Consider the following 14361-nt stretch of genomic DNA (forward strand, 5'->3'; position numbering starts at 1 on the left):
TCCCTCACGGAATTTAAGACGGCGTATATTAACTTGTGAGGGCATGATCCATGCAGCTCGCATTTGACCAGGAAGAAGCAAGAGCCACGGAGCTGAGAAACCTGTGGTGACTAATTTCAGAAAGGGTAAGTCCAAAGTCCTCATTATCAAAGGTGGTAGATTCCTCCCACAGCTAAGGAGATCAAAAGATTTTCTCCCAGATTCTGAGAGAGCCCTTTAATAAGGACCTGTTACAGCTTACTGCAATAATATCTGATTAAAAATGATCAAAAACAGATTTTTTTAAAAAACTCCCCTATGATTTCTAAGGGATTTTCCTTTCAGAGTTTCATCTTCAGCGCCTGAGCTTTGTTTGTTCAAGTTATTGCTGTGTTGGTCCCAAGAAATGAAGGAAAAAAACAGCAGTATGACATTTTTTCCCCTTAATGAGAGAAGTGGAAGATATTTGGATTAGCAGAGCCCCCTTCTGGGGATGTTGCCAGCAGGAGCCACGATACAACGTTCTACTTAAAACTTTCGCTTGCAAATATTATTAGTCCGTCCATTTCTGAAATTCAGACTGTGAGCGCTGATGCAAACTCTCAACGCAAAGCTTGGAAAGTTACTTCTTAAAAGTAATTTGTTTCCTTTATTCAATATATATTTATTTTAAAAATGTACCCTGGTGTTGTTTCTTCATTGGGGCAAAATGGGGAACTGTGTGATTTGCAGGATCTTCCAAGTCTCCTAATTGCAGCTCTTGTGGCCCCCCAGAAGCCCCCAGACCTACCAGGTACCCCAATCACTAGAAAAGTTGAAAAACCAACATGTGGTATTGCTGGTTTTGCTACCTATTACTCTGTCATTACTTTTGTTTGGAGGGAATATGCTTAGGATTAGTAAGAGAGTAGTATAAAATGTGAAATATTTCTCACGCCATACGGTATACAGTTGTGCCCCGCTTTACAATTACCCCGCATTACGGCGAATCTGCTTCACGATGACTTTTTTTGCAATCGCTTTTGCAATTGCAAAACGATGGTCTAAATATGTTTTTTTTCCGCTTTGTGATGATCGGTTCCCTGCTTCATGAACCGTTTCTTTGCAAAATGATATTTTTTAACAGCTGATCGGCAGTTTCAAAATGGCCACCGGGTAATTAAAATGGCTCCCCGCTGTGTTTAGGGTTGGATTCCTCGCTAAACAGGCACCGAAAATGGCTGCTGTATGGAGGATCTTCGCTGGAACGAAGGCCATTAGAACGCATTGAATGGTTTTCAATGCGTTTCAATGGGCTTTTTATTATCGCTTTACGTTTTCGCTTAACAGCAATTTTCCTGGAACAGATTATCGCCGTTAAGCGAGGCACCACTGTATCTCTAAAAACGCCATAAGATAGTGAAAAGTAACTTTTCAAAATGTTACATCCTATACCAATAAAATTACTTATTTCCTACTTCAGTTACTTTTCAAGTGTCGCTTTATTACACCCATTCTCAAAAAAGTAACTAGCACTACGTGTTACTGCCAAGCTGTGCAAAATAACCACCCACTTGCATATGGGTATACCTGCAGATACATACACAGGACGTCTCCAGCAGCCACCTACGCTATTCTGTCTAAGGCAAAGGGTGAAGTGACGGCCACTCCCCTTCCATATCCAGGAAATGGTTGGCTTACCCGTTTAACATACATTACTTCAGCACAGGGATACTGGCAAGTCCCAAGTCCAAGCCTTTAGTCCCAAGTCTTGAGTCCCAAGTCCAAGTCCCTTTTAAAAACAAGCTGCCAGGGGCTTCTCTCTCTCTCTCTGTTGTCCCTCAATATCTGTTGACTGAGTCCACAGAACTCTGGTCTCAGAGAAGAATGGCCAAGAGTGAGGGGTCAGGAAGACAGCTGGCTGCCCTGTGGAACTGACTGCCTGAAGCTGTTGCCTCATTCTGCCTAATGGGAGGGCTGGGCCCAAATGTTTCAGCAGCCTTGGGCAATCCCAAGGAATTCCATGAGGACAGTAGGTTAGTTAGAGAGCATACCTGATATACAGAAAATGGGAGAATCAATTTCCTGACTGTATGGTCTCAACGAATGCTATAGTTTGCATCCAAGCTATTAATAGTGAAATAACAAAACAATATCCTTTTTAAAGGGTACCCAGTGTGGTGAGCTAGGATTCAGGAGGCCTGGGTTCAAATCCCTGCGCAGATATGGAAACTTACTGGGAGAGTGGAATGGCTAAAATCAATCCCTATATATCTCACTTACCTTGAAAGCCCTCTTAGGTGTGCTGTAAGTCAGTTCCGACTCAACACCATATAACATCCTGTTTAAAAGGAACTGACAATATTTTATTACTTCCTAGAATGTGTTCCAGCTTCCTATTAACCATACCTGATTTGTTATATCAATTATTTTATGTTTAATAAGATAATTGCTTGGCTGTTTTGCTTAAGTAATGAAAAAAAATTAATACCTCCTTTTAAAAAAAATCATTGGGTTAAAGGCTCCTGCACTTACATTTCTCATCTCCATCATGTTGGCACTAACAATTCTTATTTAAATGCACATGGAATGCGGTGTTTTGTACCAGAGCTTTTTTCGGTTTCTCGGGTGAGCAATGATTTTTCCATTTATTTTAAAATCCACCAGGAAATGTAGCAGCTCCATCTAGTGAGGAAGTCTGGCCATTATCTACACTTTCCTCTTTCCAGACCAATGCAGGGCGCGATGCACCGGGAAAGCCCTCAACTGCCTTGAGATGCACAGTTTAAACGACAAAACAAAACAGTTCTGGGCCTCTGTCAGAATCGTATTTTTAGACAAATATAAGTTGAGGATGATATGGTAAGCATACTGGCTAGAACATAAGCTCAACTGAACATGGTGGTATTTACTTCTGAATAGACATATTTAAGATTGCAGTGGAAGCTAAATTTCTTTTTTATCGTTAAGCGATAAAGTGCATCAATTTATTACGCAAGTAGAGGTTGGATTGTGCTTGGCTTTTCATGTTCGACTGTGGCTTCTTCCTTAATTTAACTCAACACTCGACCTGTATGACAGATCTGATCTAATTCTGAAAAGTTTTGAAATGTTTGCAGGCTAGTAGAAATGAAATAACCTTGGGAGTCTAATTTGCAAAGAGCTTCTTGGGGTTGCTATCCAAGCAGTCAAAATCAGAGCTAGAAAAATGTTTTTTCTGGGATTACAGTCCCCAGAAATCCCCCATGCTGGGTAGGGCATTTTTGGATCTATAGTCCCCAAAAATAATTTCTCCCCAGCTCTGGTCAAAATAATACCAAAATGACAGACAAGCAGAGCAAAAATGCTGAGATTGTTAACAATGGGTTTCTCTTGTTTGTTGGCAAATATTATGTAAAGGAAATCCAGACAGCTGAGCTAGCTTCTGCCTGCTCGTGTTTTCCATCTACCTGTACAGATTTCTCCTTTATTAGCATGAATCTGAAGCCATGTTTAATACAGGTGAATTTGGGCAAATGGCCACTGCTTATGTGGAGGTGGAACACTGGGGTTGTTTTTATTACTACAGTGATGCCCCGTTTAACGGCTACCCTGCTCCACGATGAATCCGCTTAATGATTAGGTTTTTGCAATCGCTTTTGCGATCGCAAAACAATGTTTAGATAGGAAAAAAACTGCTTTACGATGATCGGTTCCCTGCTTTGGGAACCAATTTTTCGCTTTACGACGATCAAAACAGCTGATTGTCAGGCTTTCAAAATGGCTCCCCATTGTGTTTCCTCACTTTACAGGCACTGGAAAATGGCCACCCTATGGAGGATCTTCACTGGACAAAGGGGTATTTCGCCCATTAACCAGTTTTTAATGCATTCTAATGGGCTTTTTACTTTTGCTTGACGATTTCGTTCTACAGCGATTTTGCTGGAACGGATTACTGTCATCAAGCAAGGCACCACTGTATAATGTTTATTGGTAGAGCTGGCTGAATACCTGAGGTTAGATAACTGGCTGTGGAGCCAGAGATTGGGAGTTTGCTTCCCCACTTGGCCTCCCATAAGAAGAGCCAGCCTGGGTGGCCTTGGGCCAGCTGCACAATCTTATGTCTCTCCCCCAAAGGGAATGGGAAACCACTTCTGAGTATTCTATACCTAGAAACCCCTGAAAAAGGTCACCATAAGTTAGAATTGACTGAGGGCTTATTATTATTACTATTCAAAAACACCAGGCACAGTCAAAATTATAAAAACATCGATTGGTATTATATAACAGATACAAGTTTTAACCAAAAACCTAAGTATCTGTTAAATATCAGCATAGTATGTATGCTGTTCCTAATATTGCCATTTTTTGTAGCTCTGATGGTGTGATTTCTGAGATCTGCAACTGCTTATAGTACTGTGTGTAATTTTTTTGTTGTTCGCGAAGCCCCATTGACTAAAGGGACCACTGAAATGTGTTTTTTCCAGAAGCGAGAAGTTTCGATTGCCAGGTCTCTGTACTTTGTTAGTTTTTCCAATTCTTTATCTTCAGCTCTGGCATCCCCTGGAATTAGTATTACTACTACCACTACTACTACCACTATTCAAGAGCTGGAAAGTCCCTTTTTGGACTGTCTCCCAGAATCCACCAGGTTGCATGGCTCCTGGTTAAGTTGGAGGGTGTGTGTACGCGTTCTAGGACTTGTCTTTTTTTAATTTTTATTTTAAGTAGGTACTCCAGCTTTTGCAGTAGAAATCTGGACAATGACTTGAGCAACTTGATTCATGACCTCCTATATTTAACGACACATACTTGTATCTCACACGTGGTGCCACACTGGTGCTGGATTTTTAACAGACCTTTCTATCTCTCTCTTTTGCAGCCACAGCTGGAACACTAGGCAGACCCACACATTTTGCTGTCTGAGGCAGAGAAGGATGCAACTTCTGTCTTCTAAGTCAGGCAGGGATTCTGCAAGTATGGTTATGTTATTTTGACACCTGGGGTTGGAACGTCCATATATATAAAAATCAATGCCCAAGGTGTTCCTTCCGTCCAGTTATGGATTGCCATTTCTGTAAATCAATGTTGGAGTGAGTATAGCATATAACCTGAGTATCTGTAGATTGCTTTGAAGGCCCCCACCATGGATAATGGCAAGCCCTATAATGGTCTCTGCCTCGCTCTAGTGGTTAGTTTTAGTAATTACATTGTGGAAGGGACATATTTCTGGGAGTTTTCTTTTAATTTTTTTTAGTGTTTTTAGACCATGGATGAGTGAAACCACATACAGTATACTGATCCCAAGATCCCACTGTATCTGGTTTTCAAGATGTCTTTATACTGCAAGAACATATATTGGAGTCATTTAAGAGCTAAGACAGTATGTTACAGTGGTGCCTCGACTTACGAACATCCCGACATACAACCATTTCGAGTTACGACCAGCTTTGGCCACAAAATGTTGCTTCTACTTGCGACAGGAGCTTTGAGTTACAAACAGAAAAAGGCAAGGAAAAAGGGCAGGGGATTCAAATTGCTAACCGTTGGAGGCGAAAAGGCTGCTTCTTTGTAGCTCTTTCGCCCCAGCAGTTAGAGAGTGTGTAATTGGAGGAGGCTTCGGACTGCCTGGTAAAGTGCTTTCTACTTTTTAAAAATTGTTCTGGATTGATTTTGCAGTGTGGTTTTGGGCTGGGTGGTGGGATTGTTTCTATGCTGTGACAGGTCTTGAAGGGTCTGTTTGTTTTTGCCCCCCCCCCCCAATTTCTGATGGGTCTTGCACTCTCTGCTTTTTGGAGTTTTTTTTTTTTTTTTTTTTTTTTGCATTTCTGATGGGTCTTGCACTCTCTGTTTGCTTTTTGGTTTTCTTTTTTTTTGTATTTCCGATGGGTCTTGCAGGGTTTGTTTGCTTTTCGGTGATTTTTTTTGCATTTCTGATGAGTCTGGCAGTGTTTGTTTGCTTTTCAGGTTTCCCCCCCCTTCAGCTGGAACGGATCAATAGTGCTTCCGATGGGTCTTACAATCTTTGTTTGCTTTTGTGTTTTCTTTTCTACTTTGGCCAGAACGGATTAATCACGTTTCTGATGGGTCTTGCATTGTGTTTTTTTTTGGGGGGGGGATTTTTTTTTGTTCGGCCGCAACAGATTAATTGCATTTCAATGGATTCCTATGGGAAATGGTACTTCGACTTATGACCATTTTGAGTTACGACTAGAGTTCTGGAACCAATTAAGTTTGTAAGTCGAGGCACCACTGTATTTTATTTGGAGATTAGAAGAAGGGCATCTTCTGAAACTCTTGGTCGAGTTCCATTTCCCCTGGTCATTGGCTGTGATAGCTGATGTAAGACGAAGTCCAGCCACAGTTGATGCGAGATGAATTCCATCAACAGCTAATGTCTGTAGACTCACCACTGTACCAACTAAACAGAGGTGAGCATTCTATTGATTTATGTGTGTACAACGGAAATAGTGTAAGAGAACTTGCCTGCTCAGATGCACAACCAGCAGTTTATTTGCAGCAATTTACACAATTGTTTGAAAATATGCTACTGCAGTTCAAAATCTATCTATCAGCAAGCACCAACACTTACCTGCTCCCCCCACCAAGTATCTCTTTTCTTTGCATACTTCAGATTTTTCAAATCATATCTGGACCTTGTCTTAAGTGCACAATACAAGTAGCCCAAGTCCCAGTCCAGAGACATTTGCACGCAACACCAATCTGTATATTTCTGGTGCATTTCACCAACTGCTGGATGGTGAGACAGTAGGAGGAAGTAGCTGGGACCAGTTCTCCTCCTTCCCTGGGCTGTTATGGTAAAATATGCTGATTTGTCTTCTAAGGAGGCTGCTGAGGTTTCCTTTGGCAGAAGAGACTCAATCTATTGAAATCTTTTTCCACCAAGAACTGATTTTCAGTTTAAGAAAAAAGGTGATCAGCAAGAGGGACTATGTAAACTGTCAATTGCCCTGAACATGGGAGCCCCCCCCCCACACACACAAAGAATGAAATCTAGCTGTTGACTGCATTTGACAAGCAAATTCAATGTAGGGCGGACAGTTTGGCTGGGTTAGCGGACAGGCTGGTGGGCTCAATATCCATCACTGTTGTTGTTTAGTTCTTAAGTCATGTCTGAGCTTCGTGACCCCATGGACCAGAGCATGCCAGGCCCTCCTGTCTTCCACTGCCTCCCAGTTTGGTCAGATTCATGTTGGTATCTTCAGTGACACTGTCTAACCATCTTGTCCTCTGTCATCCCCATCTCCTCTTGCCTTCACACTTTCCCAACATCAGAGTCTTTTCCAGGGAGTCTTCTCATGAGATGGCCAAAGTATTGGAGCCTCAGCTTCAATCCATCACTATACGAGATCACATTGCTTGTAGACCAGCTTAACTAATGGAGATGTATATCCCAAGAGACAAAGTGGATGCTTCCCTTTTGATATTTGTCTATTTCAAAATCTGGTTTATAAAGCCTGGATTTTTATATTCCCTCCCCTTGTTAAACATTTATCAGCATCAATCAGAATGTGTTTAAAAGATGCCACTTCAGGTTGTGCATACACAATAAAGAATATCATCAAGTCATATCAAAGCTGGGTGCAAGGGGACAAATTTCAGTGAAGAATAGGAAGCCTAATTCTATGAATATACCTTCAGCAGGTATATAATATAAAGACCAGAAGTGTTGCTTCAGCTAAAGTAGGAAACATTAGAAATCCCCATAACCTCTTTTAAAATATCTCTAGCCTTCCCCCCCCCCCCCCAAGTAACCTAAGGGCCATAGTGGCAGCTGGTGACTCGTCTCAAGGGTGCTGAGAGCCCAAGTTTTAGTTTTCATCTTACAGGAGCAATCCATGGTGCTGAATTTAACCCCAGAATAGGTTCAGCAGCACTCTAGATGACTCCTGTGAAGTAAATTCACACCACAGTCTTCCGGGTGTAAAACCGGTTGTCCAACCGTAAGTGGCAACTACATTGCCTTGATTTGTGCAAAAGTCAGCCATGCTGTCACTGAGGCTGTTCGTACTGTGTTCCTTATCTGACTTGATAATATCTGGACATACTGGTCTGTGCGTGCAATAAGTGGAAGCTGGGTTCTACTGCTGCAGACTCTATGGGAAGAAAATACATGCATGCTCAGAGGTACCCTTTACCCTTCCTTAATGAGAAGCATACGCCTCCCCCACTGAGCCATTTCTCTGTGTTGGTCTAATGAAGAGGTTAGTGTTGGCCACAGCTGAAGAATCCAGGTTCCAGTTAATGTTGGCAAGTCACCTCCTTTCAGTTTAACCTATCTCACAGTAGATAAGAGTGGAAGAAGAATCGGTACATTTGGATCTAAGCAATGGAAGATGTGGCTATCCAGGAGATGCTGAACTTTCTTCATTGTGTTTATGGCACTAAAAGCAACCAGTGGCTGTTAAGGGCATCCAGACACTTGCTCTCAGCCTTTTTTCTTCTTTTCTTGTTCAATAGAGCCCTTCAAGCAGGACATTGTAAATTGGGAGCTATATCCGGCAGACTTTTAATTAGGGGACTGTCCTCTGTAGACGTGGTGGCGCTGCAGGTTAAATCACAGAAGCCTCTGTGCTGCAAGGTTGGAAGAGGAGCCGTCATAAGATCAAATCCATGTGATGGAGTGAGCTCCTGTCGCTTGTCCCAGCTCCTGCCAACCTAGCAGTTCCAAAGCATGTAAAAATGTGAGTAAATAGGAACCACCATGGTGGGAAGGTCATGGCGTTCCGTGTCTAGTCACGCTGGCCATGTGACCACGGAAACTGTCTTCGGACAAACGCCAGCTCTGTGGCTTGGAAACAGCCCCCTAGAGTCAGACATGACTGGACTAAATGTCAAGGGGAACCTTTATATTTACCTTACCTCTGTAGAGGTCAACACATAGCCTCCCCACATATAGAACGCTATGGGTATTAGTGGTGCATGCAGCTGAGCTCCTTAAAGATTAGATTCAACTCCCCTTGTAGCTTTTTGACCTGTTCTGTGACATATTTTGGTGTGTTCCTGAATGGTGAATTGGGAGCCAGGGTAGGTTCAAACAGCTATAATCTAGGGGAGTCTTATGCAGCACCCTAATTGTCTGACCCATAAAAGCAAAGCCACACAACAGCTGTCTTTCCACAACCATACACATAGTCGATCCTACCTGAGCAACAGCAGTTCAGTAAGTTTTAGTAAATTGCATGAGAGAAAAAAAAATACAGAACATAAGTGACACAGCTTTGCAAAATGGCTCAGAGTGGCTGTATGGGGGGGCATATACCATCAAGTGAGCTCAGTCTGAACTCTCTCTAAAGCTTTAGTGTCCATAGGAGATATTGGGTTTATTGAGTTCAGCTGTCTTACACCTTTTCATTCGGCACCAGCAGCTCCATCTACTGTATTACTTTTGATTTTTCCCAATTCAGTCCTTTTAACCTCACAAATCCCAAGTGGGGTACAAAGGTTGCCGTTGCAACATTGCTCTGCCCTGGGGGCAAACGTCCCAACAACCCCCCCCCATAATTTCACAAATACATTCTCTGTGCTTTATGCAGCATAGGGAATTTTTAAAACATATTTTGCTTTTTTAAAGTTAAAAAATGGGTACGAGTGGGAAGGTAATAGCTTCATGATTAAAACAGAAGAGCTGGCCAACCAAAAGGGTTATTCAACCCCATCAGCTGCTACAAAATACAATTTTTGTATAGATTTTTGCTATGCACAGGAAAAGATGGATGGCAGACCAAAACAGAAGGACTATAGACCCAAAATTATGGGTACTGAACAAGTCTTAAAAATATTTTGGCTGTCACAAACATGGCAGTTCTTGAATATGTGGAAACTGGAGAGTATGTGAATGTTAAGGTGCATTCTTTCTTGGAAGTGTGTCTAATTCTCTTCCCCCGCCCCCCAGAAATTTTGTGTTTTCCCTGCATTTTGCCTCCCCTCTCTGTGTTCCAAATCTGCCCGCATCTCCCACATCAAGGATTGATCCGCAAAGAAACAAAGAGCTAAATCAGTGGGATTATGTACTTTAGAAAAAGATTTATGAAAACCAATCTATTAATGCTCACCGAGTTTATACTGCACTCCAAAGGAAACAAAATGAAATATTGTAGAATTACTATTTTGCAAATTGCCACAGATTTCTAAAAGTTTCATATTTTTTAAAAAAGAAATGTAGATATTTCAAGTAGTGGAGCTTATATTAGAACACCATGCACTTATAAGATTAGATACTTTCCCCTAAAACGTTACCTCCGAAAGGAAACCGCTGCCACCAAGAACAATAAAAAGAAATAGTTCATGTTCTCCTGACTGATTATAGGCTACAGAAAGCAAGCAATAGATACACATGGTATTGCTATAATAGAACAATCTATAAGACGGCTGTTGCATAACAACCAGCACAGCTGTTTAAGTTGTATGTATTGGCTCTGGCTTAAAAAACACACCTGAAATACTGGAAAAAAATTTAATGCAAGGCGGGTATATTTGAGAACCTGGAAAGGATTTCCCTCTGTGGTTCTGGAGTAACATGGGCAACATATGTTTTGCATTTGGTTTGCAGCAATATCCCCAGCAGCGACAAAGGCACAATGGGACAGCAACCTGCAGAAGGTTCACCCATTAAAACACGTTGTGCAGGATGGATGCAGCACCATCGTCACAACCTGCTACAGGGCAATGAATGTCAGCTGAATTGCCAACCCATGTGGTGAATAGTTACATTGCTGGACTAGGGCAGGGGAGGTGTGAGTTCAAACTGCAAGGAGGCATGTGTTGAAGAATGTGTTAAAGCTCCCCAAACTAAGACAGCCCCTCCCACCCCCAAGAGTCATGGAACAAATGTTTTCTGTGCCATCTGTGCATTTGGATTGCTTGAGAAACATCTTTACTGTATCTGCATAATCATACAGTACATGGGTAAAGTAAGCAGCACTTGCCGCATTCAATGTCTACTTTCTTACCTGGAAAATATATACACATAAACATTAATTTTAAAAACCAGCTGAACACACAGATGAAAGCTGAAGGGTTTCTACTGCGACAGTAGGAGTGAGAAGCCCACAACCACCCTCTTGTGATTGTGCACTTGGGAGGGGGAAGAAGAGCCCAATGCACAATGCCTTGTGAGCAGATGTGTTTCGGGTTCCTTCAGGGTGGTGCATGTAACTGGGTAAAGGCCGCAACCGACCAATATGCCTTAGGCAGGGGTGTTGTGATCCTACTGTAAGTGCTATTCTAAAATGCCTAGTAAGCAAGAAATAAGGAAGCAAATGCATAAAATGAGCTCCCTAGAACTGAGAACACACAATGAACAGCTTTTCACCTTGACAAAAAACATCAAGACCAAGAGTGCTTAAATATATCACTATTTGTACAATTTATTTCATGAAGAGAAAACATTGAAGGGAAAGAATCTTAAGCCCACTTAAAAAGCAAATTTAGACCTTCAAAAAGTTGTGCCTTTTGTGAAATGACACCATCTGGTAAGCTTCTATGGCATGTACCCTGAGCTGCCTCTTGCATTTTAATGATTTATCAGGAGACAGACTTGCAAGCAGGGAGCTACCTAGCATTTGCAAAAAACACAGGGAAGCAACTGAGAAATAACACTGGGGGTAAGGGGTGAGCACAGGATACTGTCGGAGACAGAAGGTCCCAAATTCAATCCCTGAAATTGCCCCTTAAAGCAAGGCAGGCTCTCCAAATATTGCTGGACTACAATTCTCACAATCCCTCACAACTGGCTCTTCTGGGCAGGGCGATGCAAGTTGTAGGAGAGCAACATTTTAGTGTGTGTGTGTGAGAAGTGCCTAGATCTAACTTACAGGATCTCCAATAGAGATATAGGGAAGGGTCACCCTCTTGACATTCTAGAGACCTGCAGTCAGAGCAAAGCGAGGTGTGGATATGTGATCATTCTAGAAGTTGCTGAGTGCAACTCTCATCAGCCCCAGCCGGTGTAGCCAATAATGAAGTAGGATTGAGGGGGGGGGGAGAGCAGTCCAACATATCCAAAGGTCCACAAACTCCTCAACCTAGCAAGACGTGGTGGGGATGTAAATGATTTTCACCTATTTCCAAGGATGAACAAACAATTTCAGAGGTTTTCTGCCCAGTGGATGAGACAGAAAGAGTTCTAGCACATGTTTTACATTTCTTTGTGGGGGAGGATCACACAAGTGGTATTTGTGCAAAAATTCTCTATTTTCTGCATAAAACCTTTTATTCTGCATAGAAATACGTATGTATTCATACACAGAAAGTACAGGGTTTGGGGGGGTTCTTTTGCACAAAAAGCACAATCTATTTAGCAAATGCTGTTACTGACAAAAAAAAGTTCTGGTGTTTTCAGTATTGTCTTGGCACAGTACATATCTCAGTAGTTACACATTTCTTTAATGTGAAAATCTGAGACTATTCTTGCATCCTGAACATACAGTCCTGCTTTAGAAGCCCTACTAAAGACTTGGTCTAGGGCACTTTTATGTATTCATAGTTAAACGTCTTCTCAACATTCAAGTTGGAGGGGAAAACTAAGAAGCAAAGCCAAACCTTTTACCAGTATTTTATTTTCAAAAACAGGTGAATTCACTTTTTTTTAATACACATTGCACTTCGACAAGCACACACACCACAAAATCATGCATCTACAGGTATTGCCACAGTCTAAGATTCCTGCTAGGTCTGTGATTCTACAATCAGTCTTTAAATCAACATGAAAAATGAATGTCTAATTGAAACAAACCAGTTGCATAGAATATCACCATGCCGTAACATATCAACATCATTAAAACAAAAGAAAAACAAATTTATAAAATTCTGCCTGAATTGAATGTACAAGAACGTGAACACATCAGTGCAAAAAGATGAGAAATTTACATGATTTAACAAAAAAGTCACTTAAAAAGCAATCATAATAATATTTATAAACTGAAGTGTCTTACTTTATCACCTCCTTCATCACCTTCTATAGAACTATTCCAGCTCTTGCAATCCTTGATTATAATACATCTAAGTCTTTCTATATAGATTAAGCCCTTAGGATAAAGTTCAATTTATATTATATCTCTTACCTACTGGAAATAATTCTCTCAGCTCTCAGACATACAATACAAGGAATGAATTTAGCAGCTGAAAAATCAAAACATTTAATGTAGTTTGGTTCCCCTCCCCCAAAATATAAATATATAACTGTATATATTTTAGGTTCTGCTGTACTTTACAAAAGTTATCACTAGATGGCAGCAGTGCATCTTAGAGCTTTGCTAATTTTAACAGCTACATTAAGTAAAAAATGCTGCATGCAAGATTGGATTTTTTACTTGTAATACTTAATATTCTTGAAGGGGGAAAAAAGCAACATTCACAGCACATCAAGCCCAAAATAGTTTACACCCTTTATACTGAAGCATTATTAAATGTATCAGCTAGGTCATTCTTACAAGGAGAGATTAAATAAGGCATGCTTTAGACAGTCATTGTTGCTCACTTTAAAGAAAAAACATCAGAGATAAGAGATAGGACTGGAGTTTGAAAACCAACCATTCCAATTATTCAGTTTAGCAGGTGATATTTCCATCAGTCTCTCAAACTTAAAGCTCTGAAAATGAGAACAGTTAGCAGTTAATTATACCCTACACATAACATGTCCTATTAACATTGAATGAGGTTGCAATACTACACACACTTATATAGGGTTAAATCCCACTAGGCCAAGAGGATTCCTACTTTCATACAACAGATACAGGATGACACTGGCAAAAACCCCAAATCAAGTTGCATTTACATCTTCTTATGCAACTTATTTTCTCATCTCTCTATCAACTAGGAAAGAGTTAGGAAGAACACTGAATGCAGAAATATTTTCTGAAGCCTGTCTTCAGTCCAAACATTTGTTGAGGCTTTTATCAATGTTTACTGTCAAGACAGCTATAACAATTTATAAATGCTATAATTCTAAATAGGGACGTGGTGGCGCTGTGGGCTAAACCGCAGAAGCCTGTGCTGCAGGGCCAGAAGACCAAGCAGTCGTAAGATCGAATCCACGCGATGGAGTGAGCTCCCGTCGCTCGTCCCAGCTCCCGCCAACCTAGCGGTTCGAAAGTATGCAAATGCGAGTAGATAAATAGGGACCACTTCGGTGGGAAGGTAACAGCGTTCCGTGTCTAAGTCACACTGGCCATGTGACCACGGAAGATTGTCTTCGGACAAAACGCTGGCTCTATGGCTTGGAAACGGGGATGAGCACCGCCCCCTAGAGTCGAACACGACTGGACTAAAATTGTCAAGGGGAACCTTTACCTTTATAATTCTAAATATCTGTTATGTGGTTTACAGAATTACCAAGAGCTATGAACAATAAATACAATTTAAAATTTATTTATTGATTGATTGATTGCATTTTATTTTCTC

General features: G+C 41.2%; 1 protein-coding gene across 3 annotated transcripts in view; it reads right to left on the reverse strand.

Moving 5' to 3' along the window:
• Window positions 1-12498: 12498 nt before the first annotated feature.
• Window positions 12499-14361, reverse strand: part of NPTN (neuroplastin) — a 50961-nt gene continuing 49098 nt past the window's right edge. For all 3 annotated transcript variants that reach the window (XM_072982059.2, XM_072982058.2, XM_020803685.3), the window contains one exon: window positions 12499-13549. The gene's annotated coding sequence lies outside the window, so the exon portion shown is untranslated. The remainder of the gene's footprint in view (window positions 13550-14361) is intronic.

Source organism: Pogona vitticeps, chromosome 12 (assembly GCF_051106095.1).
Source record: "Pogona vitticeps strain Pit_001003342236 chromosome 12, PviZW2.1, whole genome shotgun sequence".
NCBI lineage: Eukaryota > Metazoa > Chordata > Lepidosauria > Squamata > Agamidae > Pogona > Pogona vitticeps.